Source organism: Hippopotamus amphibius, chromosome 5 (assembly GCF_030028045.1).
Source record: "Hippopotamus amphibius kiboko isolate mHipAmp2 chromosome 5, mHipAmp2.hap2, whole genome shotgun sequence".
Classification (NCBI taxonomy): domain Eukaryota; kingdom Metazoa; phylum Chordata; class Mammalia; order Artiodactyla; family Hippopotamidae; genus Hippopotamus; species Hippopotamus amphibius.
The window spans coordinates 30,737,992-30,765,097 of record NC_080190.1 but is presented as its reverse complement, the minus strand read 5'-3'; the positions used below and the strand labels follow the sequence as shown (position 1 = coordinate 30,765,097).

Below are 27,106 nucleotides of genomic sequence, written 5' to 3'. Positions count from 1 at the left end.
CTGGGAAAATAGGGTTGATAGGACACAATTCAGCCCTAAAACTGCTTACAAGGTAAGTGCAGCTTGGGAGATCCGGGCAGAAGATGGCCTTGGATACTGAGTCAAGGAGGCTGGATGTCATCCTTCAGGGCAAAGGGCTTTTCCCCCTACAGCCTTTTATTAAAATTTTTTTCAAATCTCCAAAACTTGAATGTATAGTACCACCTACTTAGACTCACCTTTTGTGACTGTTGTACCATTTTTTCTTGCTCTCTCTCCCTCTCTCATGTATGTATATGTACATCTACATACACATATATTTATATATTTACATTTTTGTTGCTTAACCACTTGAAAGTAGATTGCAGACATTGTGATATCTCACCCCTAAACACACCAGCACTTATCTCCCAAGAATAAAGATATTCTATTATTCTCCAATTGTTTACTTTTTTTGTATAGGATCCAGTGAAAAGATATCTGCATCCCCATCTTTATAGGAGCAAAATTTACAACAGCCAAGACATGGATATAACTTAAGTGTCCATCAATAAATGAACAGAAAAAGAAGTTTAAATTATATTTATAATGAAATATTATTCAGCCAGGAAAAATGAGGAAATCCTACCATTTGCGACAACATGATGGACCTCAAAGTCATTATGCTAAGTAAAATAAGTCAGATAGAGAAAGACAAATACTGTATGGCCTCACTCATAAGCAGAATCTAAAAACAAAACAAAACTAAAAACTCATAGAAAAAGAGATCAGACTTCTTGTTGCCAGAGGCAGAGGAGGATGGGAGAACTGAAGGAATGTAGTCAAAAGGTAGTATGTGCTTCCAGTTATAAGATAAATAAGAATGAGGGATGTGATGAACAACATGATGACTATAGCTAATACTGCTATATGATATATAGGAAAATTGTTAAAAGAGTAAATCCTAAGAGTTCTCATTACAAGGAGAAATTTTTTTGCCTTTTTCCTTTCTCTTCTTTTTATTGTAGCTATATGATAATATGATGTTAGCTCAACCTATTGCAGTAATTTCACAATACATGTAAATCAAACCATCGTGCTATATGCCTTAAACTTATACAGTGATGTGTGTCAATTTTTTTCTCAGTAAAATTAGGGGAAAATACCTTCCATCAAGCAAGCTCTTTTGGTTTGGTTTGGTTTTGTTAAATACTTATTTATTTGGCTGCACCAGGTCTTTGGTTGCTGCACATGGGATCTTCATTGCTGCACATAGGATCTTCATTGCAGCATGTGGGATCTTCACTGCAGCATGCAGAATCTTTTTAGTTGCAGCATGCAGGATCTTTTAGTTGCGGCATGTGGGCTCCTAGCTGCAGCATGCAGGATCTAGTTCCCTGACCAGGGATTGAACCGAGACCCCCCTGCATTGGGAGAACAGTCTTAACCGCTGGACCACCAGGGAGGTCCCAGCCCTTTTGGCTATGCACAAAAAACTAACAAGATGCTTTTGTGATTATAAAAATTAAAATGTGATAACTGCAGAAAATTTAGACACTACATAAGGCAAAGGCAAAAAGTTATAAAAATATAAAAATAAATAAACCATAATTCCCACACCTGCAGATAACTACTGTTAATGTTTTAGAATGTTTTCTTCCAGTCTCTTTTCTTTGTTTTTAGCATTGAAAATGCATTTGTGTATTAAATTGTGTTCCTGCCTTTAATCTCACTAATCCTTACATTCACTCTTGTGCCACCTTGTCTTATACTTGGTTTCTATGTACCAGTCACATGAATGACTAGAAATGTAGAAACATCAAGAAATACAGAAGTATGGGTATGAATGCTCCCTTATAGCCTTTTGCCCAGTAGGGGATTCCATGACTTAAAAAGATACACAAGGAGTTTCAAAAAAGAGGTGCCAAATGTTGCTTTAGATGGAACATCTCCAGATGCAGAACATCTCCAATTGTATGTCTTGCTAGCATCATATAAATAATCCAATTTCATGACATTTTCCCCAAAATCAATATCAATCTCTGGTTTCCTTTTCTTTTTTAATAGAGGTAAACGATTCTCCTACAGATGACTCAAAATCTTAGAATTACCCATGGCTTCTCTTTCTAGATCATTATATTTAATGTTCACCAAGTACTGTTGATTCTTCCTTGCTCCTCTTCCTAATATTGGTAACTTGCTTCCTACATTTCCAGTTTTCAAATAGGGCCACACATTACTTCACACCTAGACAACCCCAACACCTTCCTTACTAGTCTCTCTGTCGAAATGCTCCCATTTCTCACCTACTTTGCACACATACCTACTAGAATAATCTTGCTAAAATATTACTTTCATCATGAAATTCCCATGATCAAAAAATCATTAAAGATTTTTTGAAATACTAGTGCCAAATAAAATAAAGTTCAGATTTCACATTCAGGTCCTCTAGAACCTATTATTTTCAACCCAAATTATAATTTTAGGACTGTCTGTAAGAAGTAGCATGCGGAAGTAGAAAGAGAACTATACTCAAAGTGAGGAGATTAAAAAGTTAAAATTCCAATTTCTGGCACTTGCTAGTTGTGTGATCTTGGGCAAGTCACTTAACCTCTATGAATCTCAATTTCCTTATCTAGAATATAAAGAAAAGTAATAGTATTTTCATATAGCTGTGGTAAATACAAATTAGGTAAACAAATGCTTGACACATGGTAGGCATTCAAAGTCATCTGAAACTGAATGTAAGGTCTTTTCTATCTCTAAATTTCAATGATTCTCTTCCCCAGTCTCTCCACTCCAGTCCAACTCCCATATTCACCTCTCCCAAATAGGAATTCTTCCATTTTCTTGTGCCCCTCTTCAACATCTATATAAATATTAGCATCCTTCAAGTTCTTTTCAAAACCTAACTATTCTATAAAGTCCATAACAAAAACCTCAGCTAAAAATGGTCACTGCCTCTTTTAAGCACTCAGGTCTCTTAACTAATCAGCTGTTTTGAATCATAAAATTTTCATGTACTCAGAATGTATCATCCTGGCAATATTACATGCTCCTTGAGGGCTACTGCACTGCATTGTTCCTCTTTGTATCTCTCAGCATTTATTCAATCATTCATGGAAAGTCCTCTTTAATGAGGACTGGATTGTACTGACTTCTAAAGGATAAGTAGAAGTTGATGAGGCAAAGAGAGGGAGGGAAAGCTTCAGGCAGAAGGAATAGCTTGTGTGAAGGTCCTGAGGCAGAAACAGCTTGACCAATTAAAGTAACTGAAAAAAGAGATGAGGTAGAGAAACAGAAAGAGAACAAAAAAATACAGTAAAGTGGGAGAGGAGGAGAAGCAGTTGCTTCCCCAAGCATATTCTACCAAAGTGCCATTTCTAAGGTACTAATAGTATATTAAATTATAGCTGTTAATACTACAGTGAAAGGACTTCAAAGATAGCGATATGAACGCTGCCAGGGTGACAAAAAGAGTAGTTAAATGGTGGTGCTCTTTTTTTAAACTGTAGATTTTCTATCAACCAATGGCCAGGCTCCCTTGGTCTACTCCCTCCCTAATCCTTTCCCCACCTCAGCTGACATTTAAATACTTCTAGGCTGGGACTCAGATCATGCTGAGATCTCCCAAGCTATGGGAAAAAAGTTATAGAGTTTTACGCAAGGGAGTGTATAATCTTGCTTTCATTCTAAGAAGATCATCCTCTGCCATGTGAACCATGCTTTAAAGGAGAGAGCAGTTTGAAGTCGGGAGACTCCAAACTGTTTTCTTCTGCCTTTTCGCCAAGAGTTTCCATGGAGGTTTAAGCTCAAAAAGATGATATGGATACTGGAGCTAGTTGTAAACCAAAAAGCAATAGAAACAGCTTAGCAAATACTACCATATTACGCCCACCCCAGCCATGTCCCAAGTGTGGTCCTGTACTGGAGTTTATGACACTGTAGAGTGCTATAACACAGACATGAAGAAGTCCTATTTTCTTTTCTCCACTTAAGTCACTGGAAGTCTTCCTTCCACAGGTTTCCCCTTATCTAACCCTTCAGCTATTGCAATGTGAAACGTCTCCAAACCATCTGAGGCTGTAACATCCCTATGCTCTGTCTCAGCACAAATAGACTCTTTCTGGGAAAGTCTGAGATATTTGTATGTTTTATTTAGTTTTTCAAGTGGAAAAAACAATAGACATTTCCCTGTTTAAAAAGAAAGAAAAAAAATAAAACAAATCTGTTGACTCTTACATACAAATAACTCAAACCAGCTGACCTTCAAAATGTCAAACTTCACATGTGGTCAAGCCTCAGACAGACTCTAAGTTTGGAAAAAAAATAATTTAAGTAATGAACTGGTAAAACAAATAAAGTAAAATATTTGGATGATGATTCAGTTGAGTAACCACTAGTGAACCCAAACCGCCACTTGTTATGGATAGATGCCTTGTAAGATTTCTAACTTGGGAGAATTCAGAAACAACCCAATTATGGTGGGTGTCTTTCCAAATTGACCAGAGGCTAGAAGCAAGATGAGAAGGAGTGCCTGATACACTCAAGATTGAAATTCTGAGGCTTTTGGGAATACTAGAAACAACTCTATCACACACATGATTCATTCACTCCTGGCTTGAATAATGAACTTCTCAGATTAGGGACTAAAACTTATGTAGGACTGAAAAATTATGGACTCCCCACTCCTTATACATCTTCTACCATGTAATTCAAAATAAAAGCAATGTCAACCTGTAAAAGAAAAAATAGTGTAAGAAAGCCAAACAAATTTCTGATTTTCCTCATTGTGACCACTTTGATACTTTCAAAAAATATATATTTTTAGTTTTCAAAAGCCACTGCACCTATTTTCACCAGCACCCTAAGCATATGTTTAGTTTGCCTTTGGGTAATCAGCACTGTCTGGATCCCCATATCCAGCTACATTGTTTTGGTTTCTGTTATCATTAAAATTCCCTGACTTTTACAAAGTAACTATTGTGGAAACTCTTTGGCAATTACTTTTCTTATTTTGCATAAATCAAAGTCACTTTACATTACTAAACAATTGGCTATCTGCAATTAGAAGAGAGAGAGAGAGATTGGGAATATGACTTCTCAATGAGACTCCTGTCAGGTCTTTTCATCCCTCACACAACAAACTACTCAAGGGTAAACATGACATATATGTTTATGCACCATGAAAAATTTATCTTGGCTTATGGAAAACTGTAAAGCCAAGTTTACGCAAGTCTTAGTAACCCAAAGACCTTCTACACTAACCTTTCCTTTTTCCACCTCCTGCTCAGTATCAGAAAAGAAATATCCACTGTTCATTTGTAGTTCAGATAGTTAATGGTTGCACTGGTCTGATGCCCAATGCCAGCTTTTTTTTTGTGGCCAGACTTCCCCTATCCATAGGAAAGGAAAAATCCCATAAGCCACAAAGTGGCAAATGGACAAGTCTGCACTTTAATCTTCTATATGTTCCTGGCTTTATCTTTCCAGGTACCTGTTCATGTTTTGTTCTTATTTGAGATTAACTAAGAAGCAGCATGATATGGTTTCTAGAAAGTACCCTTGATTGAAGACAAAATAATGTCCCCCTACTGCCTTCAGTCCCTGACCAGTGATATGAGGGTATGCATTAGAGTGACCTCAAAGGCCCCTTGCAACTCTGACATTTTATAATTACAGGACCTTCTCTGGCTCAATGAAGTCAAGGATAGGGTTAGATTCGTGTAAAATTAACAATTTGTTAACCCTGCACAAAGTGGGCTAATACTAAAAAGCACACTGACTTAAGCAATGTACTCTCTTATCATTGCATCTCTTGAATCCAAGACAGTGTTTAACATAAAAAACTGGCTTGAAACAGACTTTTTTGATTGTCACAGGTATCTAAAACCACCTTGTAAACTTCTTCAGTGAAAGAGCATTATTCTAGGACCAAGATGTGTAGGGGCAAATGGTCACCAAATATGTCACATTTATGAAATTAAAGAAATTCCCAATGGCATGGAGCTCAGAGTGCTTGAGGAAAGGGATGAAGCAAAAAGATATAGTCAGAAGAAATCATTTGCATGTTAAGTTTTAAAAACTCATTTTTAAAAGAAAAAAACAAAAAACAAAACTCATTTACCCCCTAAAAGCTTAAATGGAGCCAATAAAGCCTTTAATCGTGGAAGTAATCAAATTTGTATTTTAGAAAGCCTCTGATTTAATTAAAACATTTTGTGATATGATGCGCAGAGCTACCACAATGGAGAGGCTATATTTATTTCTCTGATTCAGAGCAGTTTAAAACATGGAGATAACAACTGTAAGGAACATAAGATGACTGAAAAATAATTAGTTGTATTCATTCATCCATCCATTTTACTCATTTAACTAACAAAAATTTACTTACTACTTACTATGTGACAGGCACCAGAGTTATAAAGACTAACAACAACAAAATTCATTCTTTCAAGCAATATATAATTTGTAGACGAATTATAGATGATTTTTAAAATTTTTAATTTTTGTCATTGTTTTTGTTTATTTTATTATGATCTCAAGTTCAGAGGGTAGAATTATATTCAGTCATGACACATTATCATCACGGATCTTTACAAAGCCTCTCTCTTATTGCATTTATATTGTTATTTCTCTTTATGCCTTAGCACATTAAAGTCCCCCCATCCTGAAGACAGACAACCACTTAAATGTGTTTTATATATTTTTCTGTGCATGTGCTTTCATAAATGTATTATCTTGTGAGCATGTATTTTCTATTCATGTAAGTGGTATTATTGTATCACTATTTCTTTCACAATGTTTTTACGATCCATCCATATTGCCATGTATAACAACAAATTGATTGTTTTCAACTGTTGCATAATACTCTTTGTACTCATTTTGCCTATGCACCCTCCCAGTAATGAACACCCAGATTGCTCTAACTCTCTCAACCACAAATAAAGCTGCAGTGAATACCCTAGTAAATGTCCCTTTATGGATCCACGTGAGAATTTCAACGGGGGTAAGAACACATGAGTGGAATTTCAAAATAAGAGAGTAAGGATGCTTTTCATTTGCTCTCCAGTACAGCTATCCCAGGCTACAGTCCCACTGGAGGTGCACGAGGTTCCTGTGTCCCTCATGCACCAACACTTGGCTTTGTTAAACTTTCCAGCTTCGCCAGTCTACTATGTAGAAAGTAATAGCTCATTGTTTTTACAATGTGTGTCTGCAAAATTACTAATAATTTTGAGCATAAGCTTGTTAGCTTTTAGGGTTTTCTCCTAAGTATATTTTCTATACTTTCACCTATTTTTCTCTTCTTGTTGATTCCAGGAGTATACCCAAGATATTGATCTCTTGTTGATTATAGACTTTGCCAATATATACTCTTCTTCTATTATCTTTCAATTTTGGCCCTGGAGGGTTCATTGCACAAAAATCCTTAATTTTTATTTATCAGTGTTTCCTTTATGGGTTATGTTTAAAATTTTGTTGAGAAGTCATTTATTGAGACTTTAGATCACACAGCTACTCACTTACATTTTCTTCTATTAATCTTATATACTTATCTTTCACACATAGGCCCATAGATTTGTGGTGCCACCTTATCACATATAAGTAATACATATACACAGATCCTTCCTTGAGATCTCTATTCTGCTCCACTGAGCTGTTTATATGACATTGCATCATTATTTATGCAACAAACAAAACAACTTTGCTACTGTCTTTCCTTCTTTCTCTCTTCTGTTACTTAGCTCAAAGCACCTCCTAAATCCCCATCCCCAAAGGCTCAATATTTCCAGCAGAAGGAAGACAACCATCCTAGTTCTATTTAATCAAGTCCTACCCCTAATCAGCAACACAGAAAGTATTTTAGTTCCCAGAAATATAGTCCCATTTAATGCAGTTATCTCTTAATGCATTTATTAGATATATATTTTAGGGGACAACCCCATGTGGGCATGTTCTTTATTTAGAGATAAAAATATTTTTGATACAAATGATTATTTTTTAAGATAACAAATTTATATATTAATTCCAAAGTCATGTAATAGTAACACCATTGTGTTGACTGTGTGTATGTTCTAGATTTCAGTAAGCAATCAAAAAAAAAACTATGAATTTTTTTCTTATGAGGATTCCAGTGACTTCCACTGTCAATATAATTTTGTAATAATTTGTACAAATCAAGTGAGAATGATAATAAACTACATTAATAAACTATAAACTTAAGTTTTATTGTGCCTTCCATCAATCAGAAGCTTGCCAAGAAAGCCCTCAACAAAGTAGTAATAAAATTGACAGTGTTTGTAATTTTGTACATTTGAGCTATATAACCATGATTACATCAAAATTACCTGAATAGATAAGCAATCTTCCATCTAGATCAACTGCAAGTAACAACTTTGACACAAAGAAAGAAATATCTTTCAGAAGAAAGCTGCCATCCAAGCTGATTCAATAATTTCAGAATATCCCTCCCATGTATCACCATCTGATAATGTTCAAAGAATTTCCTGCTCACAAATGCCTTTGTTCCTGAAGGCAAATTCTTGTGTATAGTGAAGACATTGCCTCCAAAGTAAAATACCCAGGCCTGCAAAACTTTAAAAAGCATCTGCTGTATAAATAGTGTAGTGGTGAGTGTGAAAGGCAAAGAAATTTACAGTCACATTACCCAGGGTCAGGAAAATGTTACAACCTTCTCAGCTAGTGTTTTATTATAAAGAAATACTCCATACAACTGAAACTGAGCAGGACCCTGTAAGGCCTTCCTGGGTGCAAAAACCCCTCCATGTCCCCCATTTCTTGTTTGAAGAAAAAAAGCTATAGTTTCCTAGGCCTTCCCCAAGTTCTAAACAGCAGACACAAGAAGTTAACAATTAGAGAAGTGAGGGAATGCAGAAACAAAGAAAAAAGTCAATCAAGAAAAGTAATGATGGTTTAAACAATAATTCAGCAATAAAACAGAGTCCTAGTTCCTCCTCAAGGGATCTACATAACAATCTGTTGCATATCTTTGAGTTGTTCTGCAGAAACTAAGACCCTCAACCAGGTGGAGAATGGTGACTAAATGCTGACCACAAGTATCAATACATATACCCCAGACTGGCTGGAACCAGAAGGGTGATGATTAAGATTCCCAAAACACCACCCTATTACTGTACCACTAACCAATCATAAGAAAGCCCATGAGTTCATCACATACCCTACAACCCTCACCCTAATGTTTTCTTTAAAAATCCTTCCCTAAAAGCCATTGGGGAGTTTGGGTCTTTTGAGTATTAGCTGCCCATTCTCCTTGCTTGGTGCCCTGCAATAAATGCTATACTTTCATTCACCACAACCATGAGTCAGAAGATTGGCTTTGCTGTGCATGAGCAAGCAGAACTGAGTTCAGTTTGGTAACACAATTATTTACAGGAAGTACATATTAAATAAGATGTCTTTAAACAGAAACACATATAAAACAAGGCTATGTGTTGATCAGTTGATGAAAATGTGGCCAGAAGCTCACAGGAGCTCATATTTCCCACAGGAGCAATGGCTCAGTAGTCCCTAATTGAGTGTTTCTGGCAACTTTATAAAACAGCTACTATGGTAGCTTATTTAAAAAGAAATAACAAGAAGAAAAGAAAGAAATCCTTTCTTATTGATATACTCTTTCAAACATCCTATTTTCCAAAAGAATATTTAAGCAACAAAAGCAAAAATGTCTAGAGAAGGAGTTTGCAAGGCAAGAAAAAGGGAAAATCACATTAGATTGGTCTCAGAATAAGGAAAGTTATTCTAAACTTGAAGCCACATTAGGAAGGTACCTACAGTTAGAGAGGCAAGACATTTCTGCATGGCTTAATTAAAATGTAAATAACATTCCATGTGAGATGAATACCACAGAGAGGTAATTATTACTATAAGCTGTCTTCATTTTTATAGTTCTCCATAAGGAATCAACCTAGTCTACTGAAAGGCAGGGCATTTACAGTCAGAGAGACTTCAATCACAATATGAACTCTGCTGCCATCCAACCTACTAAATCACAAGGATTTAGTAATGTCATTAAATTATTGCTCTTATTATTTTATTATTCTTGTTAAGAATGGTGGAATATTGGCAATTCCATTTGGTTGAACCTAATGTTATTACAGGAGGATTCTTTTCTCTCCACACCCTCTCCAGCATTTGTTATTTGCAGACTTTTTAATGATGGCCATTCTGTCTGGTGTGAGGTGATACCTCATTATAGTTTTGATATGTATTTCTCTAATAATTAGCAACACTGAGCATCTCTTCATGTGTTTGTTGGCCATCTGCATGTCTTCTTTGGAGAATAGTCTATTTGGTCTTTCCCCCGTTTTTTTGATTTGGTTATTTGTTTGTTTTGATATTGAGTTGTATGAGCTGTATATTTTGGAAATTAAGCCCTTGTCAGTCATGTCATTTGCAAATATTTTCTCCCAGTCCATAGGCTGTCTTTTCATTTTGTTTATGGCTTCCTTTGCAGTGCAAAAACTTTTAAGTTTGATTAGGTCCCATTTGTTTATTTTCCCCTTTATTTCTATTGCCTTGGGAGACTAACCTAAGAAAACACTGCTATGATTTATGTCAGAGAATGTTTTGACTTCCTTCATGGAATCTTTAGCCAAAGATGGAAATATGTCTATGTTAGGTGGCAAAATTCCAACATGTTGGGTATACGATATTGAGAGAAAAACTCAACCATACAAGCCACCAGAGAACTGAAAAAAGATCTCAAACAGAATCAATTTCACATTTATATATCCTGGTTTTGAATAAAATATTACTAGTGAAACAATCAGATTTTCATACTGCCTAAGCAACACCCTGTTTTCTTTCTTAGACAACTTTTTCATGCTTTCCATCTACCCCTCTAATACCAAAATTACTATCCCCAAAGTTCCTTTCCAGTTTTCCTATTTCTAGGTGTCAGAATCAGTGTGATATAAGTAGGAAAAGTGTGGACTTTGGAAACAAGATACTGAGTTTAGCCCTGGCTCCAACACATGCTAGCAAGTCCTTTAACATCCTCATCTGGAAAATGAGGCTCATACCCTCACACTGAAATAACTCTCATCAAAGGTTAGTATAGTAACCAGTTTCCTGATGGGCTCAAAATGTTCATTTCTCCTGTTCCTTCTCACTCTGGCTCCACCAGGAGACCCAAACTGTCTTTAGGTAAAAGGACACTAGAGTACTGAAAGTTCAAAATTCTATTTCCAATATTGACATCACTTCTAATTTCCTGTCCAATATCATTACCTACCTGGTGGCTATTTCTACCTCTATGCCCATCTCCCCTCCCCCACCCCAATATATCTAAAACCAGTTTGCCCTCTTAAATACCTTATATCTACCACTATTTTTATTTCTCCCTTACTACTCTTCAAAAAAAAAAATCTCAATCCTATCCTTACATTCATACAGTCTTTCCTATTTCTCAAAAATCTCCTTAACACTAATACTTGAGTACTGGATTAAACAATACCCTCCTTACTGGCCTCTTCCCTCGAACGGTTCATATGATTGGTCACTAACTCCACGCTCATCTTAAATAACTGTTTCTAAATTACTACCATGAGAAAACACCTCTTCTATCCCTTATTTCACCTCAAAAATTAGGTTTTCTTTCATCTTGATCAACACATTTTCAAAATATTTTTTAGAGGAAAGAGGCTTAGCCCCTATCAGAAATTCAGGTAAAGAGATTAAAGGTCATCTGTCATAAAAAAAGAAAATGTGTCCTCTGACCTGAATAGTGTCATGTAAATCTCTCTTTCAACTGCCACAGAATATACCCACAGAGAAATAGACACTGTCTTGTGGGGAATCTGGGACAGGGAGAAGAGAGATGAATGTAAAGTTGCCAAGTTATAAGATGTTTACATTAATCACACAAAAAAACAATAAATACAGTGCTCGCTTCGGCAGCACATATACTAAAATTGGAACGATACAGAGAAGGTTAGCATGGCCCCTGCGCAAGGATGACACGCAAATTCGTGAAGCGTTCCATATTTTTTTGAACCTGGTGTACCCCCAAAAAAATAATTAAAAAAAAAAAAAGAGTAAAATAAATAAATAAATACAGATGAAAGAGCTAGGGGCAAGGGGGAAGCTCTATGGAGTAAGTTTTCTCTATGAACTCAATAGATTTCCTAACACAAGAGTTTCATAGAGACAAGTGGATTCCTGGCTCAGTTTTTAGGGTAAAGTCACTGAATGTCTGACATCTTACAGCAAAGGAAGTAAACTGCGTTTCTTTCTGATAAGAAGGAATAAAAGAAAGTCACAAATCAGAAGAAGAGAGTTTTTAAGCACCTATAAACAGATGTGGCATTCTAATGTCAATGTTGCCAGTAAATAATCAAGCAGAGGCCAAAATAAAAGTTATAGTAAATAAAATTCATTATGCATCCTAGGTAAGATTATACTCCTAATAAGCAATCAACTAGGGAAAAGTAACTTGCACTGACAGTTCTATTCCATTCCATTTTAATCCAAAGTATCTTTCATTTAGTTATCTCCCTCTAATATAACAAATACTGTTGTATTTTTAATAGTTAATCATTTCGGGGGGGGGGGGATCTAAGTCTAGAGTTTGGATTATGTGATTAATCTCTTGAATAACTTGCTGTAAAGAAACCATGAAGAAAAGTTGCCAAAAGACTAGAGTTGGGAACTACTCTGTTGGGAAACCTTAAGGTAAGTCACTCAAATTCTTTGGGACTTGTTTCCACTCAACAGTTTGTACACAATATTTACTGGCTCCTACTAAACACCAGACAAATGTGAAACAATGGTTCTTGCCATGAAAGTATTTACAGCATCATGTAGTAGTTTGAACAATATGTCAAAATTTCTCCCAGCTCAAAACTGAAAATTAATTAAAATCTGTTCATCTATATTCCAAAATAAGGCAAGCTTCTGGAGATCTGGCAGTAGGGACATTGGACAGATTGATAAGCTTCCATGGTATATGCCTAATGGATTCTGTCCCAGTGGCAAGAAAAACACACTCCATTCTTCTAAAACCTGACATCACTTCACATTATCTACACATACAAATAAAACACCTTAGTTTGTTTTTCAGAATTTTTCACAATGTACCCCAGCATGACTTTCTAAACTTTGTACTACCATTTCCTAACTCAAACCCAATGCTCCAGTCCTACTGGTCTACTCACGATCTCTACAATTGAGGATGCATATTCCCACCTCTAATTTTTTCCTCATACCATTACCCTCACATGAAATGACTTCCCTAGCCTTCATCTATCAAATGTCTACCCATTTTTCAAATGTCTACTAGCTCATTCATTCATTCAAAATTTAGTGTGTACAACATGCAGGCTTTGGGAATATAACACAAAATAAAACAAAGTCCCCTACATTTAAATGGGAAGTGACAGACACTAAATGGATTAAACAAGTGTGTGTGTGTGTGTGTGTGTGTGTGTACAGAGAGAGACAGACAGATAGACAGACAGACATAAAACAGAGTAAGGGAGCTGGAGAGTGCTGCGGCGTGAGTGGGGATTAGTATTCTATACAGGTGGCCAGGAAAAGCCGCTCTAACATTTGAACATAGGCCTGAAAAAAATTAGAGACAAGATACACAGGCATCTGAGGAAAGACATTTCTAAAGAAACGGATAGCTATTGCCAAAGCCCTTATATAAGAGCATTCTCTGTATTTTCAAAAGAAAGCAAGGAGGCCAGTGAAAGTAACAAATGGGGGAATAGTAGGAGAAAGGTCATACTGTAAGCAGGCAGAAGTGGGTGGGGTGGAGGGTGGATGGCAGACCACAGAGCCTGGTAGGCCACTCTATAAACTTTGGCATTACTCTGAGAGACATGGGAAGTCACTGGGAGATTTTGTGCAGAAGAAATATATGGTCTGACTTAGGTTTAAAGGATCCATGTTTCTTAGGCCAGTGAAAGTAAAGGATAAAGGGAGAAAAAGAAGTGTTACAGGTTTTGAGGAGAGAAGAGAAAGTGAGAATAGAAGAGTGAATGGACAAGAAAAACAGTAAGATTCCTGGGCATCACCAAAACCTATTTCTGCTTAATAATTATGATATTAAAGTGAAACTGGTCACCAAAGTGGTGTGTTTTTCTCCAGCCACGTAAAACTGCCTAGGAACAGTTTTGAAGCAGGCTGCACCCAGACAACTCCACTCTCTCCAAAACCCTTCCTGATCATTCCAGGTTTCAACCACTTCTTCCATTTCATCAGTTCCACAGATATTTCTCTGAAGACATATAGATTGTTTTCCACTCATGTAGAAAAAAGTAAATTGCATCTTTTAACTTTATCTTGTCCTCCCAATGAGATTTTAATTTCTTCAAAAAACAAAACAATATGTTACTACATATTCCTAAATACAGGATAAACTCATATGTAAGGCAAGGCTATTTTTTAAAATAAATGTTAAAAGTGACAAAATAAAATTTACTGTATAAAATATTTTTTTCTTCCTTTGGGCTGTAGGGGACTAGAATAGCCCCTTTTCCTTTAACTTTCTGTCTTCTTTAGAACAAATTCTATAAACAGCTGTTTTTTCATAGTAACTGTTTTATAATAGAACTTCTTTAGTAATTACTCTCTAAGAGAGCCAAAATAAGACACATTAAAATAGAAAATGTTAATGTATTCCAGAATACAGGCATGAGATTATGTTGCTGCCAATCATTTACTGGAGCAATCTATAAGGAAGCTGAAGCCAATGAGATTTTTATTTCTAAGCCACAGCCCAGCCTCTGTGTTGGATTACTAGAGCACAGAAAGATTTAATTCAATTTAATAAATTTTTCATTGAGCACCTATTATGTGCAAGGCTGCCCTAGATCTACAGAGTAAAGATGAAGATAAGAAAAGTCTTGCACTCAAGGGCCTTATTAAGCAAGAAAGTATGTACAAGAAAGAGTAAAATGATGCCTGTTAAAGAGGCACAAAGCACTTAAGGAAAGGAGTAACATCCTTCTTCTCTACGAATATTCTCCATGATAGCCAGGTATGGAGTAATTAAAATGTGATACAGGAATCAAAACGTCTTCATTTCATACTGATTAAATGCATGAGGATATGGGGATATATGTATAAATATAGCTGATTCACTTTGGTGTACCTCAAAAGCTGGTAAAAGAGTGTAAAGCAATTATATTCCAAAAAAGAGCTTAAAAAAATAAAAAATAAAAAAAAAGCATGCAGTTTGAAGTTAGGCAGTAAAGAGTTACAATCCTGGTTATACTTCTTTGCAGCTGTTTGACCTTGGACAAATTATTTAACTTCTCTGAGCCTTAGTTCACAATATGGATAACAGTTGTGGCTGGAATCATTACAGTGAACCAGTATTCAGTTTTATACTTCTGAATACACAGGAGGATTGTACCTTCTTGTCTCCATTTTGATCTCTTTGACTTCGAGATTTGCCATCCAGCCATTTACCCGTAAAAATTTTGGCTATAAGATTGCCTAAGCACTATAATTGGTACTAAAATAGAGAAAATTACAAGAAGCACTGAGTAAGGAGTAACTGACTTCCTGGAAATGTTGGGCAAGGCTTCACAAAAGAGGTGCTTTTACAACTGACAAAGGATTAATCTCCAAAATATATAAGCAGCTCATGCAACTTAATATTAAAAAAGCAAATAACCCAATCCACAAATGGGCGGGAGACCTAAACAGATATTTCTCCAAAGAAGACATGCAGATGGCTAACAAACACATGAAAAGATGCTCAACATCACTAATCATTAGAGAACTGCAAATCAAAACCACAATGAGGTATCACCTCACAGCAGTCAGAATAGCCATCATCAAAAAGTCTACAGCAATAACTGCTGGAGATGGTGTGGAGAAAAAGGAGCCCTCCTTCACTGTTGGTGGGAATGTAAATTGGTACAGCCACTATGGAAAACAGTTTGGAGGTTCCCTAAAAAACTAAAAATAGAACTGTCATATGACTCAGCAATCTCACTACTGGGCATATACTCTGAGAAAACGATAATCCAAAAAGATTCATGTACCCCAGTGTTCACTGCAGCACTGTTTACAATAGCCAGGACATGGAAGCAATGTAAATACCCATCAATAGATGAATGGATAAAGAAGATGTGGCACATAGATACAATGGAATATTACTCAGTCATAGAAAGGAATGAAATTGAGTTATTTGTAGTGAGGTGGATGGACCTAGAGTCTGTCATACAGAGCGAAGTAAGCCTGAAAGAGAAAAACAAATACCATATGTTAATGCATATATATGGAATGTAAAAACATGGTACTGATGAACCCAGTGACAGGGCAAGAATAAAGATGCAGATGTAGAGAACAGACTTGAGGGCACGGAGTTGGGGAAGGGGAAACTGGGACAAAGTGAGAGAGTAGCATTGACATATACACACTACCAATGTAAAATAGAGAGCTAGTGGGAAGCTGCTGCATAACACAGGGAGATCAATTCGATGATTGGTGATGACTTAGAGGGGTGGGATAGGGAGGGTGGGAAGGATTCATGGGAGGGAGGGTATATGGGGAGATATATATATATAAATACAGCTGATTCACTCTGTTGTACAGCAGAAACTGGCACAACAGTGTAAAGCAATTATATTCCAATAAAGAGCTTAAAAAAAAAAGGGGGGGGGGTATTTTTAAAGCTGAGTCTTGGGACTTCCTCGGTGGTGCAGTAGTTAAGAATTCTCCTGCCAATGCAGGGGACACGGGTTTGATCCCTGCTCCAGGAAGATCCCACATGCCGAGGAGTAACTAAGCCCGTGTGCCACAACTATTGAGCCTGCACTTTAGCGCCCATGAGCCACAACTATTGAGCCCATGCTCTGCAACTACTGAAGCCCAAGCGCCTGGAGCCAGTGCTCCACAACAAGAGAAGCCACAGCAATGAGAAGCCCACGCACCACAATGAAGAGTAGCCCCCACTTGCCACAACTAGACAAAGCTTGTGTGCAGCAACGAAGACGCAACACAGCAATAAAGAAATAAATAAATAAAATTAAAAAAATAAAGTATTAAAAAAAAAAGCTGATACTTAAAGGATGTAGACGGCTAGGGCATCTGAGCCAGACAATGCTGCTTATACAACAACAAAAATACAATGTCATATTCTGGAAAAGACAAATTGTTCAGGTATACAGAATGTCCTAAAGTTTTAAACTGAGATTTATTTAAAACGAACATAGTTGTCCTCTTGGACATCAGCTTCAAAGCCCTGTCCCTTCTGTGTCACAGCCTGGTTCCCCTAAATAATCCGTGGAACTGCCATTCATTGAACCATTCGATCATTCCTCTGAATATATTTCACCCTTTACTATCTCTTCAGTAACAAGGTCCATAAATTGTGTAAAGAGCTCTTCCTTTTATTTTACTTGAGATTCCATTCATGGAAGGAGGCTTAATGATAGTCTTCTTATTCCAGTCCGGGGATTCAATGACTAAGACCATGTTCATTTTGCCAATACTCTGGATGCTTTTATATATTGGTTATATTCCCTCTCTGCCTCATATATCAGTTCCAATCTACATAATTTGTTCTTGAAAATTTCCATCACTACACTCTCCTCCTCTCTTATTTTAGTCGACCTTTTTGATTCCATCATTTTGAAATTTGGTGTCTAAAAAAATCACACATGGTGCTCTAGGTAGAAGGGCATCTATTTCATCCAAGGATAAAACAGTGTTTTGCAGAAAATTATCAATATACACATTTTGCCACAGCAATGATATCAGGAAGCAGCATTCCTTGGCTCCCATGCTCATAATCACATACACTGAAGTTCACAGATTTTCTTTCTTTCTGTCAGGATGGTACAGAAATTAAGCCTACAGGCTCTGGAGTCAGACTACCTGAATTCACCATTTTCTAACCATAATTTGAACAAATTATTTAACTTCTTTAAGCCTTGGTTTCCTTGCCTTTCAATGTGGATAATCATAGGATTTTTATTAGAATAAAATAAAATAATGTCTAAAAAGCAATAAGCAAAGGGTCTGCTACATAGTAAGCACCCAACATAGTAAGTATTAGCAATTACTGTTGCTATTATTATTATTAGGTCCATTCCTAAAATATCCCCCTTCAGGTTTATATCTCAATGTCCAGACAAACTTAGTTCAACCTACATTTTTGAAGAAGTCACTGTATGTTCTTCTCTCCAGATTAATTTATTTTTAATATTTATTTATTTATTTGTCTGTGCCAGGTCTTAGTTGCAACACACTGGATCTTCATTGCCACCTGCAGGATTTTCATTGCGGCATGCAGGATCTTTTTAGTTGCAGCATGCGGGATCTACTTCCCTGACCTGGGAGCGAACCCAGGGCCCCTGCGTTGGGAATGTGAACTCTTAACCACTGGATCACCAGGGAAGTCCCCAGGTTAGTTTTTAAAATATTAAATCTGAGTCTTTTTTCTGATCCATAGGAACTCTAACATACTTCCCTCTTAAGATAAATACTCACTTCTATTCATCAAAAGACACAATTAAGAAAATAGACAAGCCATAGACTGGGAAAAAAATCACAACACATATATCTGACATGTATATCTGACAACAGATCTATATTCAGTACGAATAAAGAGTTTTTAAGAAATCCATGATAGGTGCTGCCCTAGTTGCTTATAGCAAACTTCTGGGGCAGTAAAAACAAACATCCCTGGATGGTGAGGGAAGCCAGGAAGATCTGAGCTTTGGTGTCTGGAGACCAAGGAACTTTGGAAACTCCATGCAAGCCCCTTCTGCCCAGTACATACTTTACTGCTCATAAAGCTCTTCTCCCAGCCCTAAAAGGGCTTTTCAATTTTCAAATCATCCCACTGTCATTTTTTTAAGTGTGAAGAAATCAAATGTTTGGAAATACTTGCCCCAGACTAGTAAGGAAAGGTTTATATAGTTCTATTTAGATAGATAGATAGATAGATAGATAGATAGATACACACACATAGAATACAGATAGATGCAGAAAATGAGTGGGCAAAAATATTAGCCCAGCTAGTAAGACGGTTCCTCTCAGAGGGAACACATGAGGGTGAGTCAAAAATTACCCACACTCCGGCTATAGAATTTATCTTAATTAACTTTTAAAAAAGACAAATACATCATTTTTCAACATAATCTCCTTGCTTTTCAATACACTTTGTCCATCTGTCAACAAGCTTTCGTATTCCCTCACTAAAAAATGTTTTAGGCTGAGCTGTGAGCCACAAATGCACTGCTGTTTTCACTTCTTCATCAGAAGTGAATCTTCATCCACGTAGGGCTGCTGCTTTCATGGACCAAACAGGTGAAAGTCTGATGGAGCAAGATCAGGACTATAGGGAGGATGCTTTAACACCTCAAAATGAAGTAATCCACAACAGACTTAGGTTTCAAAAAGTTTGTGCGAGATGTTCCAAAACAACTCATGGAAGAGGATAAACAGAAGCATTGACTATCTGCAAACAAAATTTGGGCCGATACTCTAAGGAAGGTGAAAGTTTCTTAAAAAGAATCACTACTGGTGACAAGACATGGATTCATCACTACAAGCCTGGGAGTAAGCAGCAGAGTATGGAATGGAAACATCCTCAATCGCCGACCAAGGAAAAGTTCAAAAGCCAACCATCAGCTGGAAAATTGATGCTTACAGTTTTCTGGGATTCTCAAGGGCCAGTATTGGAACATTATCAGGAAAAAGGTTCAACAATCAACAGTGCTTGTTACAGTGAGATGCTTATTAAAGAGCTGAAGCCTAAACTTCAGATTAAATGCAGAGGACTGCTATCCACGTGTGTTGTGATCTTGCATGACAATGCACATCTGCACACTTCTGCCCACACTGTCAACACTCGCCAAAAACTTCGTTTTGAGGTGTTAAAGCATCTTCCCTATAGTCCTGACTTGCTCCATCAGACTTTCACCTGTTTGGTCCCCTAAAAGCAGCCCTACGAGGATGAAGATTCACTTCTGATGAAGAAGTGAAGACAGTGGTGCATTTGTGGCTCACAGCTCAGCCTAAAACATTTTTTAATGAGGGAATATGAAAGCTTGTTGATAGATGGACAAAGTGTGTTGAAAAGCAACAAGATCATGTTGGAAAATGATGTATTTGTCTTTTCTAAAAGTTAACTAAGATAAATTCTACTGCCAGAGTGTGGATAATTTTTGACTCACCCTCATAGTATTTGATATGTTGGTAAGTCACTTGGAGTAAGGGTGAGGTCCCAAGAGGCAGGCTCTTAGGATAAAAGATGTTCCCTAAATTGCTTTCTAAGGAGAGAGGGTCTTGCTGATTTCAGGGTTTTAATATTGTTGCACCCTGATGGTTTGTTAAATAGGTCTGGGTGGTTGCTGCGGTAGACCTGTTCTGCAAACTAGAGGTGAAAATTTGAAACTGGGGATGGAGGATTCAGGGAGAGAGGAATGAACCAATAACACAAGGCTTTGTATGCAAGAAAGGAAAGAAGGAAAAATTTATTTCTTAGCAGAGTAGGAGAGCTGTAATATCTAAGGGGGATTCTGAAATTATTTGCTGGAGGAGGTACATGGTAAATTCCTTCTATCTACCCTAGAAAACTATTTCCCAGAAGCAGACCCTGAAGCTAGGATGGTGTGCGGGGGGTTATTAAGGAAGACCAGTAAGGAAGCAGGGAAATGAGACAGGGAAGAGGGAAAAGCCAAGCTAAAGTGTGAGCCAGGCAAAGTCCATCAGCCTGATCCCACATGGGAACTCTATAGAGTGTAAGTACAGCTCAGGGTATCTCCACCAGGGGCAGGGAGCTGGGCTTCCACACTCCTACACTTGTCAGGGTGGGATGGAGGAAGGGAATAAAGCCCCAAGCACTCCAGGGCTCTACTGTGGAGGGAAAGCAGCTCCAGCAGCCAAAGGGCAGTCTGAAGTGTTCTCAGAATAAGAGTTGCACAAGTGCTGAGTGTGAAAAGCCAAAGCAGCAGGTGGGGATGGGGGGAGAGCACAAAAATGGTTAAAGGGGAATCTTCTGAGGAGATCTGGTAGAGCACTGATATTGTCCACTACAAAAATCTTTAATAACTCTACATGTGCTCACAAAAAAAAATCCATGATAGGGACTTCCCTGGTGATCCAGTGGTAAAGAATCTGTCCTGCAATGAAGGGGATGCAAGTTCTATCCCTGATTGGGGAACTAAGATCCCACATGCCACAGCACCACAACTACTGAGCCCATGTGCCTCAGCTTGAGAGTCAGCGTGCTGCAAACTACAGAGCCCATGCACTCTTGGAGCCCACACGCCACAACTAGAGAAGAGAAAAACCCACATACCACAACTAGAGAGAAGCCCATGCACCACAACAAAAGATCCCACAAGCCCCAACGAAGATCCCACATGCTGCAACAAAGACTCAATGCAGCCAAAAATAAATAAATAAATAAAATAGATATTAAAAAATCCATAATAAAAAGGCAAATAACCACCCCCCTCCCAAAAAAAGAAGACAAGACACCTGGACACTTTACAAAAGGAAATCTACAAATGGCCAATAAACACATGAAGAAAATGATAATCATTAGTCACCAGAAAAGTTCAAATGAAAACCATGATGAGATTAAATACAATATGATATCCTGGATTGGATCCTGGAACAACAACAACAACAAAAATGGCAATAGTGGAAAAACTGAGGAAATCCAAATAAAATCGGTAGATCAGTTAATAGTACTATAACAATGTAATCTCTTAAATTTTTTATTGAAGTACAATTGACATAACATTATATTTTAATCTCCTTGTTTTGATCAAGCAACCAAGGAGATGTAAGATGTTAACATTAAGGGATACTAAGTGAAGGTTTTATAGGAACATTCAAAGCCAAACTAACAGAAATTTTGAAACTTCTATAAATCCAAACTTATTTGAAAATAAAAAGTTTTAAAAAATGAGGTACCACTCCACATAGACTAGAATTGGTAAAATGACAAAGAATTAATGTTGGAACATGGAACAACCAGAACTCTTGTACATTATGGGTGGGAGTATAAAATGGTATAATCTCTTTGGAAAATAGTTCAACAATTTCTTAAAGCATGAAACATACATTTATCTACCCTTTGACTCAGCCGTTCCACTCCTAGATATTTATATGAGAAAAATGAAAATGTATGTCTAAAATAAGCCTTCCAAAAGAATGTTCATGGAAATTTTATTCATAATAGCCAAAGACTGGAAATAATCCAGATAGCCATCAACAGGATAATGGATAAACAAACTGTAATATATTCGTATAATGGAGTAGTACTCAGCAGCAAAAGAAAGGGACAAATCATTGATACAAACAACAACATGGGTGAATCTCAAAAACATTATGCTGAGTGAAAGGAGCCAGATGCAAAAAAGTACATGCTGCATAAGTCTATTTATATGGAGTCCTAGAAGAGTCAAACTCAATCTATGGTGAGAGAAATCAGACCAGAGATTGAGGATGGGACAGGGTGAGCACTGACTGGTGAAGGGTATAAGGAAATTATCTGGGGGTGATGTAAATTGCTGGATGCTAACAGGAATGGGGTTATTTAAGCGTATGCATTTGTGAAAAGTGATCAAACCTGCTCTCTTAAGACTTTTGTCCTTCTCTGTGCAAAGTATACCTCAGCAAAACAATTTTTAAAATAACATAAGTATGTATTATTCCTTCCTTTTGTTTCCTGTTCCTAAAGTCCCTTCTTCAGTTAAAACAGACCCTTCGCACTCCAAAAACCATGCAATGACTATATTTTAAAGGCCTTTGATTAGAATCCTTGCTATAGATTTTTGAAAGTCTTAATTGGATTATACCCACTCAATCTCCTCAAAATAGCTGTCAACTTATCGTCACATCAAGAGACTGAGGGACTACAGTATTTCCACCCTCTGTATTTTATACTTCGGCACATTTTTCACGGACAATTTAAGAATATACAAATAGCCCTCTTATCTGAGGGAATCCTAAGTGTTTTACAAACCTTCAAAACAGATTTTTAAACTATCTAATATTTTATAGGAGGAACATTTCATGCACACTAAAGTGCAACGACATCTGGCCTGCAACATGGCAGCTGTTTAACAGCCATGACACCTCACAAAAGTTTAGGACAGGAAGTGAAGAATTCTACAGCCAACTGAGGCGAAGACGAGGAAGGCTGCAGAAGCAGAAGGCTGCAATGGCGTGGGCTGGAGCACAGCCAGCACGGTGTGGTTAACACCTCTGTTGTAATGAAAAGCACAAGTGCCATTAGTGGTCAGAGCCTCATCTCACAGAAGGCACGTCCCACAGCACTGTGACCTTTCCCTTCCATCAGGAGCACTGGTTTATTTCTAATACAGCAAGAAAAATGCTCCCACTAGCCATGTTCAAATCATTCCTTTCTGAGGTCTCCTTTCCAGGTACTAAACTGCACACGAGCTTAACTGTGCTAAAATATGACAAGGTCTTTATCCTGATGTCAGAAGGTCAAGCCAACACTTAGTTGAGTATATTTCAACACAGGCAAATAGAACAGAGAAAGCTGTAATTTGAGTTAAGGGAGTACAGACAAACACACTGTCATCCAAAGACTCTTCCTTTAGATGCTTTTTGAAATTTCTTTAGTTTTGCTAAATTAAATGAAAAAAATTTGAGTGTTTCCCACCACCCCCACCACCCCCGCCATGATAGCCTTCAAGTATCTTCCTAATGGAAAGCTCATCTAGTTTTTGTTAAACGTAGAGGAAAATCCTAGATGTAGAAGACATGAAAGAAGACCACAGATTTCTTCACGTGCTTTTGGCCAGTACTATCTGCCTATAGAAAGCTTCTTGTAAGAAGGGCATGAACATGCCTGTAAATAACCATCACATCTTGGCCTCACATCTATGGAAACATAAATCCTCTTCTGTTTAGCTTTAAACTGTTCTGGATGCTAGGTCTCAAATCATTTTTCCCATACACAACAACTGAACCAGATCACTCAGCCTTTCAGAAACTCCCCATCATTCCTCAAGAGTACATAAGGAATTGTGCCTTGAATTTCAATGCTTCCCTCTTGATAGTCATAAATGCACTATTTGAAAGGCCAGATAAAGATAACCTAGTATCCAGACTACCATACTACCATAAGAGGTTCACTCATGCAAAAGATACGTTCTACCCTTTCACAATGCATATAAGGCTGTAGTGACACCTCTTGGATACCAGAGGATACTAAAGAGACTCCAACCTTGTAAACTCGTTAATTAGCAAAGGACAAGTTCTTTGTTTCCTTCCATTCTACGCAAAGGGAATGGAAGGTCAATTTACATTGAATTTGAGACAACTCAAGACACCACATGAAAATGTTTGATGGAAATGATTACCCAAGAGAAAGATCAGGCTGGAGATTTAGACTGGACCACCATCTGCTATGAGCTGAGTAGGGAACAAAATCACCAAGAAAAACTGTATAGAGTGACAAAAGCTAATGGCTAACAACTAGATTTTACAAACAAAACAAACAAACAAAAAGACCCCACACACATATTCAGAGGTGCAAAACAGTTTCAAATTTGCATGCAAATCAAGGAGACTAAGGCTGGGAAAAGACAGTTCTAATTGGCAATTAGGAGGTCATCGTGATCTTCAAGTATTCAAGAAAAAGGCAGATTTCAGAGAACTAATGAGAGTGTGGATTGAAAGTGGAAGCTATGGGACAGACCACATATTTGAAAAGATTGGCAGTGAAAGAAAAAAGAAATGACTTTATATTATGTGCTAAGCTTAATGTACCAGGGAGAACTTTAACTTTCTCGGTCCATTATTTTTATTTTTATAGTAAAATTCTATTGTAAAGCACCACTATGATATATTCTGAATCAAGCTGGGTCAAATCCTGTCCCCTGTGTGTATGGTGTTATATAGAATATCAGTCTCAATACACCAGAGAAAACATGTATTATCCTTGTGCACTCCACTCCTATCTGTATTATTACAGGATTGAACTGTAATTTGAATTTATAACACTAATGTTGTTTCATTGGGACTTTAACATACTTATTATTTGAAATAAATCACCCCATTTCTCTAATCACCCTCTATTGACAACTTTACTAATTTGGTGAGATGATGATATTGGAGTGTGAAAACTATACTGAAATAAGATTTATGTCTAAATTCAGATGTTTAGACATATTACACCACTATGGAGCCTGATGATTTATTTTCTCTCACTATAGGTCAGAGCATATGGCTTAGAGAACACTTAAGAGAAGTGAGCTAGTGTACTCATATTTCACTACTGGAACCTTTGGTTCTGATTTGAGTAAACTTACCAATGAAATAAGCTTGATGAACTTGTAAGAAACTCAACATTCTTCACTTCACATCAAATTCTCCACCTGTCTTGGTTCCACGGGGCAGACTTAGTGCTATCATCAAGGAATTTCTCAAAGACATGGCCATTTAAATAACTCAGACCTTGGTTATATGAATTTTTTTAGTCCAAGTTAGTAAAAGGAATAAACATTCAATAGACCTGCTATTTAAATTTTTCCTTTCACTGAAAAAAATGCTGCTGACAGAAAAGGCACTTTACAACTAGTCATATACCCAGGTAAAGAAACAGTCGTAGCAAAAAGAACATAGCTACCCAAACCCATGAGTGTTTAGTGAAGGCTTGTTGATGATACCATTAGTGACTATACTTCAGGGTCAAGATCATGTTCTGAGTAAAAAAAAAAAAAAGTAACAAAGTTAAACCTGAAAATGCTGGAAATTATATTCCATCAAGTTACAGCTATAATGCATTACTGGAAAACAGAGAATGGTCTAAATCAAGAGTCAGCATACTTTCCCGTAAAGGGTCAGATAGTAAGCATTTTAGGCTTTGCAAGCCATACAGTCTCTACTGCACTGATGTAGCTCTGCCTTTGTCATGCAAAAGCAGTCACAGAGAATATGTCAAAGAAAAGTGAGGCTGTGTTACATTAAAATTTTATATACAAAAACAGGTGGCAAAAGGAAGTACTCAACAACAACAGTAACAACAACACAAACTCAATGATGGAATATGTCAAAGGGATATGGGAGCCAACTGAAAGAGCGCCCAGTGGCCAAAGCTGCAACAATTTGAGCAATGAAATAAAGTAATATTGAATTATAATCAAAAGAATAAAATAAGTATCCATGAGTCCATACTGATATTAATAAATGACTGAATAAATAAGTAAATGAGGGAGAAGAGATGAATCTCTCCTGCAAAGGAATACAAATAATTTATGTAGATATTCCATCTTCAAGGAGGTGGATTAAAAACTCCCCACTCAAGTGTGGGCTGCACATAAGGACTTCCTTCCAAAAAAGTATATTATGGAAAGAGGAGGAAAAAGAGAAACTTTATAGTGGAGAAATCTGACAAACACTACTTCAGCCAGGTGATCAAGGTCCAGATCAACAGTGATAAGTTGTTTATGTACTCTTTATATGCTGCATTGAGAACATGGCACTTTATTTCTGTGGTTTTCTTTCCCAAACCAGTAGCCTAAGTCTAGTCATGAGAAACACATCAGGCAAATCTCCAATAAAGAGACATTCTATAAAATATCTGACAATTCTCCTTAAAACTGTCAAGGTCACCAAAAACAAGGAGAAGTCTGAGAAACTCACAATCAGGAGGAGCCTAAAAAAGGCATGATAACTAAATGTAATATGGTGTCCTGGGTAAGATCCTGAACAGAAAAAGAACATACTTAAAAACTAAGGAAATCCGAATAAAATATGGACTTTTTAAGTTAATTAAAAAAAATAATAATAATAGATGGCAGGCCAGATTTGGCCTAGGCCAGCCTGGGTTAATTACTATATTCACTGTAGGTCACCCAAAGCACAAAATAAAACACAGAAATAGATGACAGAATGAGAGCAGGATGTTTAGGGACTATCCAGTCTAACCCCTTATTTTACAGCTGAGAAAACAGGAGCAGAGAGGTTAAGTGTCTCACCCAAGTCCAGCCAGCCTATAAGTAATGGAACTCAAGCTAGGATTTGGGGGTTTAACTTCCCGGTTAATGCTCTTTATGCTACAACTCTGTTGCTGCCCTCTTCCCTTTCCCTATATACATAATTTCAAGTCACTACAGAAATAAGGGAGCACTTTGGCAACTCGTCTGAC

General features: G+C 37.1%; 1 protein-coding gene and 1 non-coding gene across 4 annotated transcripts in view; one reads left to right on the top strand and one right to left on the bottom strand.

The window, feature by feature from the left end:
- The window catches only part of HPSE2 (heparanase 2 (inactive)), a 748,913-nt gene that overhangs the window by 527,365 nt on the left and 194,442 nt on the right, over nt 1-27,106 (bottom strand). The gene's annotated exons all lie outside the window — the stretch shown is intronic.
- LOC130854633 (U6 spliceosomal RNA) lies at nt 11,886-11,992 on the top strand. The gene has a single exon (XR_009054082.1). It is a non-coding gene; the product is annotated as a U6 spliceosomal RNA (small nuclear RNA).